Here is a 23,703-nt window from a genome sequence, read left to right as displayed (position 1 = left end):
TACTGGGCTCCGCCAAATAGCAGAGCCTCTCCAAAAATACTCTGAACTCATAAGTGTTCCTCTCCACGGAAGTCTTTAGTAAAAGGCGAAAGGCTTATACGTATTGAAGAGAAACCAGAGTCAATACAGCCCCCACTCCCTACGAGGCCTTGAGCATCCTCAGCTGCCTCTGGCAAATGCCAAACGGTGCATTGCCCATCAACCATCGACTGTCTGTCTTCCAAGTTGACTCACGAGTGGCCCCACCCACTGACCAATCAGCTCAATCGTCACAAGCACAGGCTCTACATTATATACATAATCCAAAGGCTTGTATTTGTTGTTGTTGTTGGTTTTCTTTAGGAAAAATGGCAGCAAACCTAAATAGGTTGAACAGAGCATTGACATAGGATTTATCTATCAGATAGCAGCACGGATTGCTTTTATATTACACAGTCATACTGGACTCTGCCAAATAGCAGAGCCTCTCCAAAAATACTCTGAACTCATAAGTGTTCCTCTCCACGGAAGTCTTTAGTAAAAGGCGAAAGGCTTATACGTATTGAAGAGAAACCAGAGTCAATACAGCCCCCACTCCCTACGAGGCCTTGAGCATCCTCAGCTGCCTCTGGCAAATGCCAAACGGTGCATTGCCCATCAACAATCGACTGTCTGTCTTCCAAGTTGACTCACGAGTGGCCCCACCCACTGACCAATCAGCTTAATCATCACAAGCACAGGCTCTACATTATATACATAATCCAAAGGCTTGTATTTTTTGTGGTTGTTGTTGGGTTTTTTTAGGAAAAATGGCAGCAAACCTAAGCATGTTGAACAGAGCGTTGACATATGATTTATCTATCAGATTCCAGCCCGGATTGCTTTTATGTTAGACAGTCATACTGGGCTCCGCCAAATAGCAGAGCCTCTCCAAAAATACTCTGAACTCATAAGTGTTCCTCTCCACGGAAGTCTTTAGTAAAAGGCGAAAGGCTTATACGTATTGAAGAGAAACCAGAGTCAATACAGCCCCTACTCCCTACGAGGCCTTGAGCATCCTCAGCTGCCTCTGGCAACAGCCAAACGGTGCATTGCCCATCAACCATCGACTGTCTGTCTTCCAAGTTGACTCACGAGTGGCCCCACCCACTGACCAATCAGCTCAATCGTCACAAGCACAGGCTCTACATTATATACATAATCCAAAGGCTTGTATTTGTTGTTGTTGTTGGTTTTTTTTAGGAAAAATGGCAGCAAACCTAAGAAGGTTGAACAGAGCATTGACATAGGTTTTATCTATCAGATACCAGCCCGGATTGCTTTTATATTACACAGTCATGCTGGACTCTGCCAAATAGCAGAGCCTCTCCAAAAATACTCTGAACTCATAAGTGTTCTTCTCAACGGAAGTCTTTAGTAAAAGGCGAAAGGATTATACGTATTGAAGAAAAACCAGAGTCAATACAGCCCCCACTCCCTACGAGGCCTTGAGCATCCTCAGCTGCCTCTGGCAACAGCCAAACGGTGCATTGCCCATCAACAATCGACTGTCTGTCTTCCAAGTTGACTCACGAGTGGCCCCACCCACTGACCAATCAGCTTAATCATCACAAGCACAGGCTCTACATTATATACATAATCCAAAGGCTTGTATTTTTTGTGTTTGTTTTTTTGGTTTTTTTTAGGAAAAATGGCAGCAAACCTAAGCATGTTGAACAGAGCGTTGACATATGATTTATCTATCAGATTCCAGCCCGGATTGCTTTTATGTTAGACAGTCATACTGGGCTCCGCCAAATAGCAGAGCCTCTCCAAAAATACTCTGAACTCATAAGTGTTCCTCTCCACGGAAGTCTATAGTAAAAGGCGAAAGGCTTATATGTATTGAAGAGAAACCAGAGTCAATACAGCCCCCACTCCCTACGAGGCCTTGAGCATCCTCAGCTGCCTCTGGCAACAGCCAAACGGTGCATTGCCCATCAACCATCGACTGTCTGTCTTCCAAGTTGACTCACGAGTGGCCCCACCCACTGACCAATCAGCTCAATCGTCACAAGCACAGGCTCTACATTATATACATAATCCAAAGGCTTGTATTTGTTGTTGTTGTTGTTGGTTTTTTTTAGGAAAAATGGCAGCAAACCTAAGAAGGTTGAACAGAGCATTGACATAGGATTTATCTATCAGATACCAGCCCGGATTGCTTTTATGTTAAGACAGTCATACTGGGCTCCGCCAAATAGCAGAGCCTCTCCAAAAATACTCTGAACTCATAAATGTTCCTCTCCACGGAAGTCTTTAGTAAAAGGCGAAAGGCTTATACGTATTGAAGAGAAACCAGAGTCAATACAGCCCCCACTCCCTACGAGGCCTTGAGCATCCTCAGCTGCCTCTGGCAAATGCCAAACGGTGCATTGCCCATCAACCATCGACTGTCTGTCTTCCAAGTTGACTCACGAGTGGCCCCACCCACTGACCAATCAGCTCAATCGTCACAAGCACAGGCTCTACATTATATACATAATCCAAAGGCTTGTATTTGTTGTTGTTGTTGGTTTTCTTTAGGAAAAATGGCAGCAAACCTAAATAGGTTGAACAGAGCATTGACATAGGATTTATCTATCAGATACCAGCACGGATTGCTTTTATATTACACAGTCATACTGGACTCTGCCAAATAGCAGAGCCTCTCCAAAAATACTCTGAACTCATAAGTGTTCCTCTCCACGGAAGTCTTTAGTAAAAGGCGAAAGGCTTATACGTATTGAAGAGAAACCAGAGTCAATACAGCCCCCACTCCCTACGAGGCCTTGAGCATCCTCAGCTGCCTCTGGCAAATGCCAAACGGTGCATTGCCCATCAACCATCGACTGTCTGTCTTCCAAGTTGACTCACGAGTGGCCCCACCCACTGACCAATCAGCTCAATCGTCACAAGCACAGGCTCTACATTATATACATAATCCAAAGGCTTGTATTTGTTGTTGTTGTTGTTGTTGTTGTTGTTGTTGTTTTTTAGGAAAAATGGCAGCAAACCTAAGAAGGTTGAACAGAGCATTGACATAGGATTTATCTATCAGATACCAGCACGGATTGCTTTTATATTACACAGTCATACTGGACTCTGCAAAATAGCAGAGCCTCTCCAAAAATACTCTGAACTCATAAGTGTTCCTCTCCACGGAAGTCTTTAGTAAAAGGCGAAAGGCTTATACGTATTGAAGAGAAACCAGAGTCAATACAGCCCCCACTCCCTACGAGGCCTTGAGCATCCTCAGCTGCCTCTGGCAACAGCCAAACGGTGCATTGCCCATCAACCATCGACTGTCTGTCTTCCAAGTTGACTCACGAGTGGCCCCACCCACTGACCAATCAGCTCAATCGTCACAAGCACAGGCTCTACATTATATACATAATCCAAAGGCTTGTATTTGTTGTTGTTGTTGGTTTTTTTTAGGAAAAATGGCAGCAAACCTAAGAAGGTTGAACAGAGCATTGACATAGGATTTATCTATCAGATACCAGCCCGGATTGCTTTTATATTACACAGTCATACTGGACTCTGCCAAATAGCAGAGCCTCTCCAAAAATACTTTGAACTCATAAGTGTTCCTCTCCACGGAAGTCTTTAGTAAAAGGCGAAAGGATTATACGTATTGAAGAGAAACCAGAGTCAATACAGCCCCCACTCCCTACGAGGCCTTGAGCATCCTCAGCTGCCTCTGGCAACAGCCAAACGGTGCATTGCCCATCAACAATCGACTGTCTGTCTTCCAAGTTGACTCACAAGTGGCCCCACCCACTGACCAATCAGCTTAATCGTCACAAGCACAGGCTCTACATTATATACATAATCCAAAGGCTTGTATTTGTTGTGGTTGTTGTTGGTTTTTTTTAGGAAAAATGGCAGCAAACCTAAGCATGTTGAACAGAGCGTTGACATATGATTTATCTATCAGATTCCAGCCCGGATTGCTTTTATGTTAGACAGTCATACTGGGCTCCGCCAAATAGCAGAGCCTCTCCAAAAATACTCTGAACTCATAAGTGTTCCTCTCCACGGAAGTCTTTAGTAAAAGGCGAAAGGCTTATACGTATTGAAGAGAAACCAGAGTCAATACAGCCCCTACTCCCTACGAGGCCTTGAGCATCCTCAGATGCCTCTGGCAACAGCCAAACGGTGCATTGCCCATCAACCATCGACTGTCTGTCTTCCAAGTTGACTCACGAGTGGCCCCACCCACTGACCAATCAGCTCAATCGTCACAAGCACAGGCTCTACATTATATACATAATCCAAAGGCTTGTATTTGTTGTTGTTGTTGTTGTTGTTGTTGTTGTTGTTTTTTAGGAAAAATGGCAGCAAACCTAAGAAGGTTGAACAGAGCATTGACATAGGATTTATCTATCAGATACCAGCACGGATTGCTTTTATATTACACAGTCATACTGGACTCTGCAAAATAGCAGAGCCTCTCCAAAAATACTCTGAACTCATAAGTGTTCCTCTCCACGGAAGTCTTTAGTAAAAGGCGAAAGGCTTATACGTATTGAAGAGAAACCAGAGTCAATACAGCCCCCACTCCCTACGAGGCCTTGAGCATCCTCAGCTGCCTCTGGCAACAGCCAAACGGTGCATTGCCCATCAACCATCGACTGTCTGTCTTCCAAGTTGACTCACGAGTGGCCCCACCCACTGACCAATCAGCTCAATCGTCACAAGCACAGGCTCTACATTATATACATAATCCAAAGGCTTGTATTTGTTGTTGTTGTTGGTTTTTTTTAGGAAAAATGGCAGCAAACCTAAGAAGGTTGAACAGAGCATTGACATAGGATTTATCTATCAGATACCAGCCCGGATTGCTTTTATATTACACAGTCATACTGGACTCTGCCAAATAGCAGAGCCTCTCCAAAAATACTTTGAACTCATAAGTGTTCCTCTCCACGGAAGTCTTTAGTAAAAGGCGAAAGGATTATACGTATTGAAGAGAAACCAGAGTCAATACAGCCCCCACTCCCTACGAGGCCTTGAGCATCCTCAGCTGCCTCTGGCAACAGCCAAACGGTGCATTGCCCATCAACAATCGACTGTCTGTCTTCCAAGTTGACTCACAAGTGGCCCCACCCACTGACCAATCAGCTTAATCGTCACAAGCACAGGCTCTACATTATATACATAATCCAAAGGCTTGTATTTGTTGTGGTTGTTGTTGGTTTTTTTTAGGAAAAATGGCAGCAAACCTAAGCATGTTGAACAGAGCGTTGACATATGATTTATCTATCAGATTCCAGCCCGGATTGCTTTTATGTTAGACAGTCATACTGGGCTCCGCCAAATAGCAGAGCCTCTCCAAAAATACTCTGAACTCATAAGTGTTCCTCTCCACGGAAGTCTTTAGTAAAAGGCGAAAGGCTTATACGTATTGAAGAGAAACCAGAGTCAATACAGCCCCTACTCCCTACGAGGCCTTGAGCATCCTCAGATGCCTCTGGCAACAGCCAAACGGTGCATTGCCCATCAACCATCGACTGTCTGTCTTCCAAGTTGACTCACGAGTGGCCCCACCCACTGACCAATCAGCTCAATCGTCACAAGCACAGGCTCTACATTATATACATAATCCAAAGGCTTGTATTTGTTGTTGTTGTTGGTTTTTTTTAGGAAAAATGGCAGCAAACCTAAGAAGGTTGAACAGAGCATTGACATAGGATTTATCTATCAGATACCAGCCCGGATTGCTTTTATATTACACAGTCATACTGGACTCTGCCAAATAGCAGAGCCTCTCCAAAAATAATCTGAACTCATAAGTGTTCCTCTCCACGGAAGTCTTTAGTAAAAGGCGAAAGGATTATACGTATTGAAGAGAAACCAGAGTCAATACAGCCCCCACTCCCTACGAGGCCTTGAGCATCCTCAGCTGCCTCTGGCAACAGCCAAACGGTGCATTGCCCATCAACAATCGACTGTCTGTCTTCCAAGTTGACTCACGAGTGGCCCCACCCACTGACCAATCAGCTTAATCATCACAAGCACAGGCTCTACATTATATACATAATCCAAAGGCTTGTATTTTTTGTGGTTGTTGTTGGTTTTTTTTAGGAAAAATGGCAGCAAACCTAAGCATGTTGAACAGAGCGTTGACATATGATTTATCTATCAGATTCCAGCCCGGATTGCTTTTATGTTAGACAGTCATACTGGGCTCCGCCAAATAGCAGAGCCTCTCCAAAAATACTCTGAACTCATAAGTGTTCCTCTCCACGGAAGTCTTTAGTAAAAGGCGAAAGGCTTATACGTATTGAAGAGAAACCAGAGTCAATACAGCCCCCACTCCCTACGAGGCCTTGAGCATCCTCAGCTGCCTCTGGCAAATGCCAAACGGTGCATTGCCCATCAACCATCGACTGTCTGTCTTCCAAGTTGACTCACGAGTGGCCCCACCCACTGACCAATCAGGTCAATCGTCACAAGCACAGGCTCTACATTATATACATAATCCAAAGGCTTGTATTTGTTGTTGTTGTTGGTTTTCTTTAGGAAAAATGGCAGCAAACCTAAGAAGGTTGAACAGAGCATTGACATAGGATTTATCTATCAGATACCAGCACGGATTGCTTTTATATTACACAGTCATACTGGACTCTGCCAAATAGCAGAGCCTCTCAAAAAATACTCTGAACTCATAAGTGTTCCTCTCCACGGAAGTCTTTAGTAAAAGGCGAAAGGCTTATACGTATTGAAGAGAAACCAGAGTCAATACACCCCCCACTCCCTACGAGGCCTTGAGCATCCTCAGCTGCCTCTGGCAAATGCCAAACGGTGCATTGCCCATCAACCATCGACTGTCTGTCTTCCAAGTTGACTCACGAGTGGCCCCACCCACTGACCAATCAGCTCAATCGTCACAAGCACAGGCTCTATATTATATACATAATCCAAAGGCTTGTATTTGTTGTTGTTGTTGTTGGTTTTTTTTAGGAAAAATGGCAGCAAACCTAAGAAGGTTGAACAGAGCATTGACATAGGATTTATCTATCAGATACCAGCACGGATTGCTTTTATATTACACAGTCATACTGGACTCTGCCACGTAGCAGAGCCTCTCCAAAAATACTCTGAACTCATAAGTGTTCCTCTCCACGGAAGTCTTTAGTAAAAGGCGAAAGGCTTATACGTATTGAAGAGAAACCAGAGTCAATACTTCCCCCACACCCTACGAGGCCTTGAGCATCCTCAGCTTCCTCTGGCAACAGCCAAACGGTGCATTGCCCATCAACCATCGACTGTCTGTCTTCCAAGTTGACTCACGAGTGGCCCCACCCACTGACCAATCAGCTCAATCGTCACAAGCACAGGCTCTACATTATATACATAATCCAAAGGCTTGTATTTGTTGTTGTTGTTGGGTTTTTTTAGGAAAAATGGCAGCAAACCTAAGAAGGTTGAACAGAGCATTGCCATAGGATTTATCTATCAGATACCAGCCCGGATTGCTTTTATATTACACAGTCATACTGGACTCTGCCAAATAGCAGAGCCTCTCCAAAAATACTCTGAACTCATAAGTGTTCCTCTCCACGGAAGTCTTTAGTAAAAGGCGAAAGGCTTATACGTATTGAAGAGAAACCAGAGTCAATACAGCCCCCACTCCCTACGAGGCCTTGAGCATCCTCAGCTGCCTCTGGCAACAGCCAAACGGTGCATTGCCCATCAACCATCGACTGTCTGTCTTCCAAGTTGACTCACGAGTGGCCCCACCCACTGACCAATCAGCTCAATCGTCACAAGCACAGGCTCTACATTATATACATAATCCAAAGGCTTGTATTTGTTGTTGTTGTTGGTTTTTTTTAGGAAAAATGGCAGCAAACCTAAGAAGGTTGAACAGAGCATTGACATAGGTTTTATCTATCAGATACCAGCCCGGATTGCTTTTATATTACACAGTCATGCTGGACTCTGCCAAATAGCAGAGCCTCTCCAAAAATACTCTGAACTCATAAGTGTTCTTCTCAACGGAAGTCTTTAGTAAAAGGCGAAAGGATTATACGTATTGAAGAAAAACCAGAGTCAATACAGCCCCCACTCCCTACGAGGCCTTGAGCATCCTCAGCTGCCTCTGGCAACAGCCAAACGGTGCATTGCCCATCAACAATCGACTGTCTGTCTTCCAAGTTGACTCACGAGTGGCCCCACCCACTGACCAATCAGCTTAATCATCACAAGCACAGGCTCTACATTATATACATAATCCAAAGGCTTGTATTTTTTGTGTTTGTTTTTTTGGTTTTTTTTAGGAAAAATGGCAGCAAACCTAAGCATGTTGAACAGAGCGTTGACATATGATTTATCTATCAGATTCCAGCCCGGATTGCTTTTATGTTAGACAGTCATACTGGGCTCCGCCAAATAGCAGAGCCTCTCCAAAAATACTCTGAACTCATAAGTGTTCCTCTCCACGGAAGTCTATAGTAAAAGGCGAAAGGCTTATATGTATTGAAGAGAAACCAGAGTCAATACAGCCCCCACTCCCTACGAGGCCTTGAGCATCCTCAGCTGCCTCTGGCAACAGCCAAACGGTGCATTGCCCATCAACCATCGACTGTCTGTCTTCCAAGTTGACTCACGAGTGGCCCCACCCACTGACCAATCAGCTCAATCGTCACAAGCACAGGCTCTACATTATATACATAATCCAAAGGCTTGTATTTGTTGTTGTTGTTGTTGGTTTTTTTTAGGAAAAATGGCAGCAAACCTAAGAAGGTTGAACAGAGCATTGACATAGGATTTATCTATCAGATACCAGCCCGGATTGCTTTTATGTTAAGACAGTCATACTGGGCTCCGCCAAATAGCAGAGCCTCTCCAAAAATACTCTGAACTCATAAATGTTCCTCTCCACGGAAGTCTTTAGTAAAAGGCGAAAGGCTTATACGTATTGAAGAGAAACCAGAGTCAATACAGCCCCCACTCCCTACGAGGCCTTGAGCATCCTCAGCTGCCTCTGGCAAATGCCAAACGGTGCATTGCCCATCAACCATCGACTGTCTGTCTTCCAAGTTGACTCACGAGTGGCCCCACCCACTGACCAATCAGCTCAATCGTCACAAGCACAGGCTCTACATTATATACATAATCCAAAGGCTTGTATTTGTTGTTGTTGTTGGTTTTCTTTAGGAAAAATGGCAGCAAACCTAAATAGGTTGAACAGAGCATTGACATAGGATTTATCTATCAGATACCAGCACGGATTGCTTTTATATTACACAGTCATACTGGACTCTGCCAAATAGCAGAGCCTCTCCAAAAATACTCTGAACTCATAAGTGTTCCTCTCCACGGAAGTCTTTAGTAAAAGGCGAAAGGCTTATACGTATTGAAGAGAAACCAGAGTCAATACAGCCCCCACTCCCTACGAGGCCTTGAGCATCCTCAGCTGCCTCTGGCAAATGCCAAACGGTGCATTGCCCATCAACCATCGACTGTCTGTCTTCCAAGTTGACTCACGAGTGGCCCCACCCACTGACCAATCAGCTCAATCGTCACAAGCACAGGCTCTACATTATATACATAATCCAAAGGCTTGTATTTGTTGTTGTTGTTGTTGTTGTTGTTGTTGTTGTTGTTTTTTAGGAAAAATGGCAGCAAACCTAAGAAGGTTGAACAGAGCATTGACATAGGATTTATCTATCAGATACCAGCACGGATTGCTTTTATATTACACAGTCATACTGGACTCTGCAAAATAGCAGAGCCTCTCCAAAAATACTCTGAACTCATAAGTGTTCCTCTCCACGGAAGTCTTTAGTAAAAGGCGAAAGGCTTATACGTATTGAAGAGAAACCAGAGTCAATACAGCCCCCACTCCCTACGAGGCCTTGAGCATCCTCAGCTGCCTCTGGCAACAGCCAAACGGTGCATTGCCCATCAACCATCGACTGTCTGTCTTCCAAGTTGACTCACGAGTGGCCCCACCCACTGACCAATCAGCTCAATCGTCACAAGCACAGGCTCTACATTATATACATAATCCAAAGGCTTGTATTTGTTGTTGTTGTTGGTTTTTTTTAGGAAAAATGGCAGCAAACCTAAGAAGGTTGAACAGAGCATTGACATAGGATTTATCTATCAGATACCAGCCCGGATTGCTTTTATATTACACAGTCATACTGGACTCTGCCAAATAGCAGAGCCTCTCCAAAAATACTTTGAACTCATAAGTGTTCCTCTCCACGGAAGTCTTTAGTAAAAGGCGAAAGGATTATACGTATTGAAGAGAAACCAGAGTCAATACAGCCCCCACTCCCTACGAGGCCTTGAGCATCCTCAGCTGCCTCTGGCAACAGCCAAACGGTGCATTGCCCATCAACAATCGACTGTCTGTCTTCCAAGTTGACTCACAAGTGGCCCCACCCACTGACCAATCAGCTTAATCGTCACAAGCACAGGCTCTACATTATATACATAATCCAAAGGCTTGTATTTGTTGTGGTTGTTGTTGGTTTTTTTTAGGAAAAATGGCAGCAAACCTAAGCATGTTGAACAGAGCGTTGACATATGATTTATCTATCAGATTCCAGCCCGGATTGCTTTTATGTTAGACAGTCATACTGGGCTCCGCCAAATAGCAGAGCCTCTCCAAAAATACTCTGAACTCATAAGTGTTCCTCTCCACGGAAGTCTTTAGTAAAAGGCGAAAGGCTTATACGTATTGAAGAGAAACCAGAGTCAATACAGCCCCTACTCCCTACGAGGCCTTGAGCATCCTCAGATGCCTCTGGCAACAGCCAAACGGTGCATTGCCCATCAACCATCGACTGTCTGTCTTCCAAGTTGACTCACGAGTGGCCCCACCCACTGACCAATCAGCTCAATCGTCACAAGCACAGGCTCTACATTATATACATAATCCAAAGGCTTGTATTTGTTGTTGTTGTTGTTGTTGTTGTTGTTGTTGTTGTTTTTTAGGAAAAATGGCAGCAAACCTAAGAAGGTTGAACAGAGCATTGACATAGGATTTATCTATCAGATACCAGCACGGATTGCTTTTATATTACACAGTCATACTGGACTCTGCAAAATAGCAGAGCCTCTCCAAAAATACTCTGAACTCATAAGTGTTCCTCTCCACGGAAGTCTTTAGTAAAAGGCGAAAGGCTTATACGTATTGAAGAGAAACCAGAGTCAATACAGCCCCCACTCCCTACGAGGCCTTGAGCATCCTCAGCTGCCTCTGGCAACAGCCAAACGGTGCATTGCCCATCAACCATCGACTGTCTGTCTTCCAAGTTGACTCACGAGTGGCCCCACCCACTGACCAATCAGCTCAATCGTCACAAGCACAGGCTCTACATTATATACATAATCCAAAGGCTTGTATTTGTTGTTGTTGTTGGTTTTTTTTAGGAAAAATGGCAGCAAACCTAAGAAGGTTGAACAGAGCATTGACATAGGATTTATCTATCAGATACCAGCCCGGATTGCTTTTATATTACACAGTCATACTGGACTCTGCCAAATAGCAGAGCCTCTCCAAAAATACTTTGAACTCATAAGTGTTCCTCTCCACGGAAGTCTTTAGTAAAAGGCGAAAGGATTATACGTATTGAAGAGAAACCAGAGTCAATACAGCCCCCACTCCCTACGAGGCCTTGAGCATCCTCAGCTGCCTCTGGCAACAGCCAAACGGTGCATTGCCCATCAACAATCGACTGTCTGTCTTCCAAGTTGACTCACAAGTGGCCCCACCCACTGACCAATCAGCTTAATCGTCACAAGCACAGGCTCTACATTATATACATAATCCAAAGGCTTGTATTTGTTGTGGTTGTTGTTGGTTTTTTTTAGGAAAAATGGCAGCAAACCTAAGCATGTTGAACAGAGCGTTGACATATGATTTATCTATCAGATTCCAGCCCGGATTGCTTTTATGTTAGACAGTCATACTGGGCTCCGCCAAATAGCAGAGCCTCTCCAAAAATACTCTGAACTCATAAGTGTTCCTCTCCACGGAAGTCTTTAGTAAAAGGCGAAAGGCTTATACGTATTGAAGAGAAACCAGAGTCAATACAGCCCCTACTCCCTACGAGGCCTTGAGCATCCTCAGATGCCTCTGGCAACAGCCAAACGGTGCATTGCCCATCAACCATCGACTGTCTGTCTTCCAAGTTGACTCACGAGTGGCCCCACCCACTGACCAATCAGCTCAATCGTCACAAGCACAGGCTCTACATTATATACATAATCCAAAGGCTTGTATTTGTTGTTGTTGTTGGTTTTTTTTAGGAAAAATGGCAGCAAACCTAAGAAGGTTGAACAGAGCATTGACATAGGATTTATCTATCAGATACCAGCCCGGATTGCTTTTATATTACACAGTCATACTGGACTCTGCCAAATAGCAGAGCCTCTCCAAAAATAATCTGAACTCATAAGTGTTCCTCTCCACGGAAGTCTTTAGTAAAAGGCGAAAGGATTATACGTATTGAAGAGAAACCAGAGTCAATACAGCCCCCACTCCCTACGAGGCCTTGAGCATCCTCAGCTGCCTCTGGCAACAGCCAAACGGTGCATTGCCCATCAACAATCGACTGTCTGTCTTCCAAGTTGACTCACGAGTGGCCCCACCCACTGACCAATCAGCTTAATCATCACAAGCACAGGCTCTACATTATATACATAATCCAAAGGCTTGTATTTTTTGTGGTTGTTGTTGGTTTTTTTTAGGAAAAATGGCAGCAAACCTAAGCATGTTGAACAGAGCGTTGACATATGATTTATCTATCAGATTCCAGCCCGGATTGCTTTTATGTTAGACAGTCATACTGGGCTCCGCCAAATAGCAGAGCCTCTCCAAAAATACTCTGAACTCATAAGTGTTCCTCTCCACGGAAGTCTTTAGTAAAAGGCGAAAGGCTTATACGTATTGAAGAGAAACCAGAGTCAATACAGCCCCCACTCCCTACGAGGCCTTGAGCATCCTCAGCTGCCTCTGGCAAATGCCAAACGGTGCATTGCCCATCAACCATCGACTGTCTGTCTTCCAAGTTGACTCACGAGTGGCCCCACCCACTGACCAATCAGGTCAATCGTCACAAGCACAGGCTCTACATTATATACATAATCCAAAGGCTTGTATTTGTTGTTGTTGTTGGTTTTCTTTAGGAAAAATGGCAGCAAACCTAAGAAGGTTGAACAGAGCATTGACATAGGATTTATCTATCAGATACCAGCACGGATTGCTTTTATATTACACAGTCATACTGGACTCTGCCAAATAGCAGAGCCTCTCAAAAAATACTCTGAACTCATAAGTGTTCCTCTCCACGGAAGTCTTTAGTAAAAGGCGAAAGGCTTATACGTATTGAAGAGAAACCAGAGTCAATACACCCCCCACTCCCTACGAGGCCTTGAGCATCCTCAGCTGCCTCTGGCAAATGCCAAACGGTGCATTGCCCATCAACCATCGACTGTCTGTCTTCCAAGTTGACTCACGAGTGGCCCCACCCACTGACCAATCAGCTCAATCGTCACAAGCACAGGCTCTATATTATATACATAATCCAAAGGCTTGTATTTGTTGTTGTTGTTGTTGGTTTTTTTTAGGAAAAATGGCAGCAAACCTAAGAAGGTTGAACAGAGCATTGACATAGGATTTATCTATCAGATACCAGCACGGATTGCTTTTATATTACACAGTCATACTGGACTCTGCCACGTAGCAGAGCCTCTCCAAAAATACTCTGAACTCATAAGTGTTCCTCTCCACGGAAGTCTTTAGTAAAAGGCGAAAGGCTTATACGTATTGAAGAGAAACCAGAGTCAATACTTCCCCCACACCCTACGAGGCCTTGAGCATCCTCAGCTTCCTCTGGCAACAGCCAAACGGTGCATTGCCCATCAACCATCGACTGTCTGTCTTCCAAGTTGACTCACGAGTGGCCCCACCCACTGACCAATCAGCTCAATCGTCACAAGCACAGGCTCTACATTATATACATAATCCAAAGGCTTGTATTTGTTGTTGTTGTTGGGTTTTTTTAGGAAAAATGGCAGCAAACCTAAGAAGGTTGAACAGAGCATTGCCATAGGATTTATCTATCAGATACCAGCCCGGATTGCTTTTATATTACACAGTCATACTGGACTCTGCCAAATAGCAGAGCCTCTCCAAAAATACTCTGAACTCATAAGTGTTCCTCTCCACGGAAGTCTTTAGTAAAAGGCGAAAGGCTTATACGTATTGAAGAGAAACCAGAGTCAATACAGCCCCCACTCCCTACGAGGCCTTGAGCATCCTCAGCTGCCTCTGGCAACAGCCAAACGGTGCATTGCCCATCAACAATCGACTGTCTGTCTTCCAAGTTGACTCACGAGTGGCCCCACCCACTGACCAATCAGCTCAATCGTCACAAGCACAGGCTCTACATTATATACATAATCCAAAGGCTTGTATTTGTTGTTGTTGTTGGTTTTTTTTAGGAAAAATGGCAGCAAACCTAAGAAGGTTGAACAGAGCATTGACATAGGATTTATCTATCAGATACCAGCCCGGATTGCTTTTATGTTAAGACAGTCATACTGGGCTCCGCCAAATAGCAGAGCCTCTCCAAAAATACTCTGAACTCATAAGTGTTCCTCTCCACGGAAGTCTTTAGTAAAAGGCGAAAGGCTTATACGTATTGAAGAGAAACCAGAGTCAATACAGCCCCCACTCCCTACGAGGCCTTGAGCATCCTCAGCTGCCTCTGGCAACAGCCAAACGGTGCATTGCCCATCAACCATCGACTGTCTGTCTTCCAAGTTGACTCACGAGTGGCCCCACCCACTGACCAATCAGCTCAATCGTCACAAGCACAGGCTCTACATTATATACATAATCCAAAGGCTTGTATTTGTTGTTGTTGTTGGTTTTTTTTAGGAAAAATGGCAGCAAACCTAAGAAGGTTGAACAGAGCATTGACATAGGATTTATCTATCAGATACCAGCCCGGATTGCTTTTATGTTAAGACAGTCATACTGGGCTCCGCCAAATAGCAGAGCCTCTCCAAAAATACTCTGAACTCATAAGTGTTCCTCTCCACGGAAGTCTTTAGTAAAAGGCGAAAGGCTTATACGTATTGAAGAGAAACCAGAGTCAATACAGCCCCCACTCCCTACGAGGCCTTGAGCATCCTCAACTGCCTCTGGCAAATGCCAAACGGTGCATTGCCCATCAACCATCGACTGTCTGTCTTCCAAGTTGACTCACGAGTGGCCCCACCCACTGACCAATCAGCTCAATCGTCACAAGCACAGGCTCTACATTATATACATAATCCAAAGGCTTGTATTTGTTGTTGTTGTTGTTGTTTTTTAGGAAAAATGGCAGCAAACCTAAGAAGGTTGAACAGAGCATTGACATAGGATTTATCTATCAGATACCAGCACGGATTGCTTTTATATTACACAGTCATACTGGACTCTGCCAAATAGCAGAGCCTCTCCAAAAATACTCTGAACTCATAAGTGTTCCTCTCCACGGAAGTCTTTAGTAAAAGGCGAAAGGCTTATACGTATTGAAGAGAAACCAGAGTCAATACAGCCCCCACTCCCTACGAGGCCTTGAGCATCCTCAGCTGCCTCTGGCAACAGCCAAACGGTGCATTGCCCATCAACCATCGACTGTCTGTCTTCCAAGTTGACTCACGAGTGGCCCCACCCACTGACCAATCAGCTCAATCGTCACAAGCACAGGCTCTACATTATATACATAATCCAAAGGCTTGTATTTGTTGTTGTTGTTGGTTTTTTTTAGGAAAAATGGCAGCAAACCTAAGAAGGTTGAACAGAGCATTGACATAGGATTTATCTATCAGATACCAGCCCGGATTGCTTTTATATTACACAGTCATACTGGACTCTGCCAAATAGCAGAGCCTCTCCAAAAATACTTTGAACTCATAAGTGTTCCTCTCCACGGAAGTCTTTAGTAAAAGGCGAAAGGATTATACGTATTGAAGAGAAACCAGAGTCAATACAGCCCCCACTCCCTACGAGGCCTTGAGCATCCTCAGCTGCCTCTGGCAACAGCCAAACGGTGCATTGCCCATCAACAATCGACTGTCTGTCTTCCAAGTTGACTCACAAGTGGCCCCACCCACTGACCAATCAGCTTAATCGTCACAAGCACAGGCTCTACATTATATACATAATCCAAAGGCTTGTATTTGTTGTGGTTGTTGTTGGTTTTTTTTAGGAAAAATGGCAGCAAACCTAAGCATGTTGAACAGAGCGTTGACATATGATTTATCTATCAGATTCCAGCCCGGATTGCTTTTATGTTAGACAGTCATACTGGGCTCCGCCAAATAGCAGAGCCTCTCCAAAAATACTCTGAACTCATAAGTGTTCCTCTCCACGGAAGTCTTTAGTAAAAGGCGAAAGGCTTATACGTATTGAAGAGAAACCAGAGTCAATACAGCCCCTACTCCCTACGAGGCCTTGAGCATCCTCAGATGCCTCTGGCAACAGCCAAACGGTGCATTGCCCATCAACCATCGACTGTCTGTCTTCCAAGTTGACTCACGAGTGGCCCCACCCACTGACCAATCAGCTCAATCGTCACAAGCACAGGCTCTACATTATATACATAATCCAAAGGCTTGTATTTGTTGTTGTTGTTGGTTTTTTTTAGGAAAAATGGCAGCAAACCTAAGAAGGTTGAACAGAGCATTGACATAGGATTTATCTATCAGATACCAGCCCGGATTGCTTTTATATTACACAGTCATACTGGACTCTGCCAAATAGCAGAGCCTCTCCAAAAATAATCTGAACTCATAAGTGTTCCTCTCCACGGAAGTCTTTAGTAAAAGGCGAAAGGATTATACGTATTGAAGAGAAACCAGAGTCAATACAGCCCCCACTCCCTACGAGGCCTTGAGCATCCTCAGCTGCCTCTGGCAACAGCCAAACGGTGCATTGCCCATCAACAATCGACTGTCTGTCTTCCAAGTTGACTCACGAGTGGCCCCACCCACTGACCAATCAGCTTAATCATCACAAGCACAGGCTCTACATTATATACATAATCCAAAGGCTTGTATTTTTTGTGGTTGTTGTTGGTTTTTTTTAGGAAAAATGGCAGCAAACCTAAGCATGTTGAACAGAGCGTTGACATATGATTTATCTATCAGATACCAGCACGGATTGCTTTTATATTACACAGTCATACTGGACTCTGCCAAATAGCAGAGCCTCTCCAAAAATACTCTGAACTCATAAGTGTTCCTCTCCACGGAAGTCTTTAGTAAAAGGCGAAAGGCTTATACGTATTGAAGAGAAACCAGAGTCAATACACCCCCCACTCCCTACGAGGCCTTGAGCATCCTCAGCTGCCTCTGGCAAATGCCAAACGGTGCATTGCCCATCAACCATCGACTGTCTGTCTTCCAAGTTGACTCACGAGTGGCCCCACCCACTGACCAATCAGCTCAATCGTCACAAGCACAGGCTCTATATTATATACATAATCCAAAGGCTTGTATTTGTTGTTGTTGTTGTTGGTTTTTTTTAGGAAAAATGGCAGCAAACCTAAGAAGGTTGAACAGAGCATTGACATAGGATTTATCTATCAGATACCAGCACGGATTGCTTTTATATTACACAGTCATACTGGACTCTGCCACGTAGCAGAGCCTCTCCAAAAATACTCTGAACTCATAAGTGTTCCTCTCCACGGAAGTCTTTAGTAAAAGGCGAAAGGCTTATACGTATTGAAGAGAAACCAGAGTCAATACTTCCCCCACTCCCTACGAGGCCTTGAGCATCCTCAGCTTCCTCTGGCAACAGCCAAACGGTGCATTGCCCATCAACCATCGACTGTCTGTCTTCCAAGTTGACTCACGAGTGGCCCCACCCACTGACCAATCAGCTCAATCGTCACAAGCACAGGCTCTACATTATATACATAATCCAAAGGCTTGTATTTGTTGTTGTTGTTGGGTTTTTTTTAGGAAAAATGGCAGCAAACCTAAGAAGGTTGAACAGAGCATTGCCATAGGATTTATCTATCAGATACCAGCCCGGATTGCTTTTATATTACACAGTCATACTGGACTCTGCCAAATAGCAGAGCCTCTCCAAAAATAATCTGAACTCATAAGTGTTCCTCTCCACGGAAGTCTTTAGTAAAAGGCGAAAGGATTATACGTATTGAAGAGAAACCAGAGTCAATACACCCCCCACTCCCTACGAGGCCTTGAGCATCCTCAGCTGCCTCTGGCAAATGCCAAACGGTGCATTGCCCATCAACCATCGACTGTCTGTCTTCCAAGTTGACTCACGAGTGGCCCCACCCACTGACCAATCAGCTCAATCGTCACAAGCACAGGCTCTATATTATATACATAATCCAAAGGCTTGTATTTGTTGTTGTTGTTGTTGGTTTTTTTTAGGAAAAATGGCAGCAAACCTAAGAAGGTTGAACAGAGCATTGACATAGGATTTATCTATCAGATACCAGCACGGATTGCTTTTATATTACACAGTCATACTGGACTCTGCCACGTAGCAGAGCCTCTCCAAAAATACTCTGAACTCATAAGTGTTCCTCTCCACGGAAGTCTTTAGTAAAAGGCGAAAGGCTTATACGTATTGAAGAGAAACCAGAGTCAATACTTCCCCCACTCCCTACGAGGCCTTGAGCATCCTCAGCTTCCTCTGGCAACAGCCAAACGGTGCATTGCCCATCAACCATCGACTGTCTGTCTTCCAAGTTGACTCACGAGTGGCCCCACCCACTGACCAATCAGCTCAATCGTCACAAGCACAGGCTCTACATTATATACATAATCCAAAGGCTTGTATTTGTTGTTGTTGTTGGGTTTTTTTAGGAAAAATGGCAGCAAACCTAAGAAGGTTGAACAGAGCATTGCCATAGGATTTATCTATCAGATACCAGCCCGGATTGCTTTTATATTACACAGTCATACTGGACTCTGCCAAATAGCAGAGCCTCTCCAAAAATAATCTGAACTCATAAGTGTTCCTCTCCACGGAAGTCTTTAGTAAAAGGCGAAAGGATTATACGTATTGAAGAGAAACCAGAGTCAATACAGCCCCCACTCCCTACGAGGCCTTGAGCATCCTCAGCTGCCTCTGGCAACAGCCAAACGGTGCATTGCCCATCAACAATCGACTGTCTGTCTTCCAAGTTGACTCACGAGTGGCCCCACCCACTGACCAATCAGCTTAATCATCACAAGCACAGGCTCTACATTATATACATAATCCAAAGGCTTGTATTTTTTGTGGTTGTTGTTGGTTTTTTTTAGGAAAAATGGCAGCAAACCTAAGCATGTTGAACAGAGCGTTGACATATGATTTATCTATCAGATACCAGCACGGATTGCTTTTATATTACACAGTCATACTGGACTCTGCCAAATAGCAGAGCCTCTCCAAAAATACTCTGAACTCATAAGTGTTCCTCTCCACGGAAGTCTTTAGTAAAAGGCGAAAGGCTTATACGTATTGAAGAGAAACCAGAGTCAATACAGCCCCCACTCCCTACGAGGCCTTGAGCATCCTCAACTGCCTCTGGCAAATGCCAAACGGTGCATTGCCCATCAACCATCGACTGTCTGTCTTCCAAGTTGACTCACGAGTGGCCCCACCCACTGACCAATCAGCTCAATCGTCACAAGCACAGGCTCTACATTATATACATAATCCAAAGGCTTGTATTTGTTGTTGTTGTTGTTGTTTTTTAGGAAAAATGGCAGCAAACCTAAGAAGGTTGAACAGAGCATTGACATAGGATTTATCTATCAGATACCAGCACGGATTGCTTTTATATTACACAGTCATACTGGACTCTGCCAAATAGCAGAGCCTCTCCAAAAATACTCTGAACTCATAAGTGTTCCTCTCCACGGAAGTCTTTAGTAAAAGGCGAAAGGCTTATACGTATTGAAGAGAAACCAGAGTCAATACAGCCCCCACTCCCTACGAGGCCTTGAGCATCCTCAGCTGCCTCTGGCAACAGCCAAACGGTGCATTGCCCATCAACCATCGACTGTCTGTCTTCCAAGTTGACTCACGAGTGGCCCCACCCACTGACCAATCAGCTCAATCGTCACAAGCACAGGCTCTACATTATATACATAATCCAAAGGCTTGTATTTGTTGTTGTTGTTGGTTTTTTTTAGGAAAAATGGCAGCAAACCTAAGAAGGTTGAACAGAGCATTGACATAGGATTTATCTATCAGATACCAGCCCGGATTGCTTTTATATTACACAGTCATACTGGACTCTGCCAAATAGCAGAGCCTCTCCAAAAATACTTTGAACTCATAAGTGTTCCTCTCCACGGAAGTCTTTAGTAAAAGGCGAAAGGATTATACGTATTGAAGAGAAACCAGAGTCAATACAGCCCCCACTCCCTACGAGGCCTTGAGCATCCTCAGCTGCCTCTGGCAACAGCCAAACGGTGCATTGCCCATCAACAATCGACTGTCTGTCTTCCAAGTTGACTCACAAGTGGCCCCACCCACTGACCAATCAGCTTAATCGTCACAAGCACAGGCTCTACATTATATACATAATCCAAAGGCTTGTATTTGTTGTGGTTGTTGTTGGTTTTTTTTAGGAAAAATGGCAGCAAACCTAAGCATGTTGAACAGAGCGTTGACATATGATTTATCTATCAGATTCCAGCCCGGATTGCTTTTATGTTAGACAGTCATACTGGGCTCCGCCAAATAGCAGAGCCTCTCCAAAAATACTCTGAACTCATAAGTGTTCCTCTCCACGGAAGTCTTTAGTAAAAGGCGAAAGGCTTATACGTATTGAAGAGAAACCAGAGTCAATACAGCCCCTACTCCCTACGAGGCCTTGAGCATCCTCAGATGCCTCTGGCAACAGCCAAACGGTGCATTGCCCATCAACCATCGACTGTCTGTCTTCCAAGTTGACTCACGAGTGGCCCCACCCACTGACCAATCAGCTCAATCGTCACAAGCACAGGCTCTACATTATATACATAATCCAAAGGCTTGTATTTGTTGTTGTTGTTGGTTTTTTTTAGGAAAAATGGCAGCAAACCTAAGAAGGTTGAACAGAGCATTGACATAGGATTTATCTATCAGATACCAGCCCGGATTGCTTTTATATTACACAGTCATACTGGACTCTGCCAAATAGCAGAGCCTCTCCAAAAATAATCTGAACTCATAAGTGTTCCTCTCCACGGAAGTCTTTAGTAAAAGGCGAAAGGATTATACGTATTGAAGAGAAACCAGAGTCAATACAGCCCCCACTCCCTACGAGGCCTTGAGCATCCTCAGCTGCCTCTGGCAACAGCCAAACGGTGCATTGCCCATCAACAATCGACTGTCTGTCTTCCAAGTTGACTCACGAGTGGCCCCACCCACTGACCAATCAGCTTAATCATCACAAGCACAGGCTCTACATTATATACATAATCCAAAGGCTTGTATTTTTTGTGGTTGTTGTTGGTTTTTTTTAGGAAAAATGGCAGCAAACCTAAGCATGTTGAACAGAGCGTTGACATATGATTTATCTATCAGATACCAGCACGGATTGCTTTTATATTACACAGTCATACTGGACTCTGCCAAATAGCAGAGCCTCTCCAAAAATACTCTGAACTCATAAGTGTTCCTCTCCACGGAAGTCTTTAGTAAAAGGCGAAAGGCTTATACGTATTGAAGAGAAACCAGAGTCAATACACCCCCCACTCCCTACGAGGCCTTGAGCATCCTCAGCTGCCTCTGGCAAATGCCAAACGGTGCATTGCCCATCAACCATCGACTGTCTGTCTTCCAAGTTGACTCACGAGTGGCCCCACCCACTGACCAATCAGCTCAATCGTCACAAGCACAGGCTCTATATTATATACATAATCCAAAGGCTTGTATTTGTTGTTGTTGTTGTTGGTTTTTTTTAGGAAAAATGGCAGCAAACCTAAGAAGGTTGAACAGAGCATTGACATAGGATTTATCTATCAGATACCAGCACGGATTGCTTTTATATTACACAGTCATACTGGACTCTGCCACGTAGCAGAGCCTCTCCAAAAATACTCTGAACTCATAAGTGTTCCTCTCCACGGAAGTCTTTAGTAAAAGGCGAAAGGCTTATACGTATTGAAGAGAAACCAGAGTCAATACTTCCCCCACTCCCTACGAGGCCTTGAGCATCCTCAGCTTCCTCTGGCAACAGCCAAACGGTGCATTGCCCATCAACCATCGACTGTCTGTCTTCCAAGTTGACTCACGAGTGGCCCCACCCACTGACCAATCAGCTCAATCGTCACAAGCACAGGCTCTACATTATATACATAATCCAAAGGCTTGTATTTGTTGTTGTTGTTGGGTTTTTTTAGGAAAAATGGCAGCAAACCTAAGAAGGTTGAACAGAGCATTGCCATAGGATTTATCTATCAGATACCAGCCCGGATTGCTTTTATATTACACAGTCATACTGGACTCTGCCAAATAGCAGAGCCTCTCCAAAAATAATCTGAACTCATAAGTGTTCCTCTCCACGGAAGTCTTTAGTAAAAGGCGAAAGGATTATACGTATTGAAGAGAAACCAGAGTCAATACACCCCCCACTCCCTACGAGGCCTTGAGCATCCTCAGCTGCCTCTGGCAAATGCCAAACGGTGCATTGCCCATCAACCATCGACTGTCTGTCTTCCAAGTTGACTCACGAGTGGCCCCACCCACTGACCAATCAGCTCAATCGTCACAAGCACAGGCTCTATATTATATACATAATCCAAAGGCTTGTATTTGTTGTTGTTGTTGTTGGTTTTTTTTAGGAAAAATGGCAGCAAACCTAAGAAGGTTGAACAGAGCATTGACATAGGATTTATCTATCAGATACCAGCACGGATTGCTTTTATATTACACAGTCATACTGGACTCTGCCACGTAGCAGAGCCTCTCCAAAAATACTCTGAACTCATAAGTGTTCCTCTCCACGGAAGTCTTTAGTAAAAGGCGAAAGGCTTATACGTATTGAAGAGAAACCAGAGTCAATACTTCCCCCACTCCCTACGAGGCCTTGAGCATCCTCAGCTTCCTCTGGCAACAGCCAAACGGTGCATTGCCCATCAACCATCGACTGTCTGTCTTCCAAGTTGACTCACGAGTGGCCCCACCCACTGACCAATCAGCTCAATCGTCACAAGCACAGGCTCTACATTATATACATAATCCAAAGGCTTGTATTTGTTGTTGTTGTTGGGTTTTTTTAGGAAAAATGGCAGCAAACCTAAGAAGGTTGAACAGAGCATTGCCATAGGATTTATCTATCAGATACCAGCCCGGATTGCTTTTATATTACACAGTCATACTGGACTCTGCCAAATAGCAGAGCCTCTCCAAAAATAATCTGAACTCATAAGTGTTCCTCTCCACGGAAGTCTTTAGTAAAAGGCGAAAGGATTATACGTATTGAAGAGAAACCAGAGTCAATACAGCCCCCACTCCCTACGAGGCCTTGAGCATCCTCAGCTGCCTCTGGCAACAGCCAAACGGTGCATTGCCCATCAACAATCGACTGTCTGTCTTCCAAGTTGACTCACGAGTGGCCCCACCCACTGACCAATCAGCTTAATCATCACAAGCACAGGCTCTACATTATATACATAATCCAAAGGCTTGTATTTTTTGTGGTTGTTGTTGGTTTTTTTTAGGAA

The sequence above is a fragment of the Notolepis coatsorum genome (genome assembly GCF_963971535.1).
Source record: "Notolepis coatsorum genome assembly, chromosome: 17".
In the NCBI taxonomy this organism is placed as follows: domain Eukaryota; kingdom Metazoa; phylum Chordata; class Actinopteri; order Aulopiformes; family Paralepididae; genus Notolepis; species Notolepis coatsorum.
The sequence above is the reverse complement of the archived record's forward strand: the minus strand, read 5'-3'. Positions refer to the sequence as shown.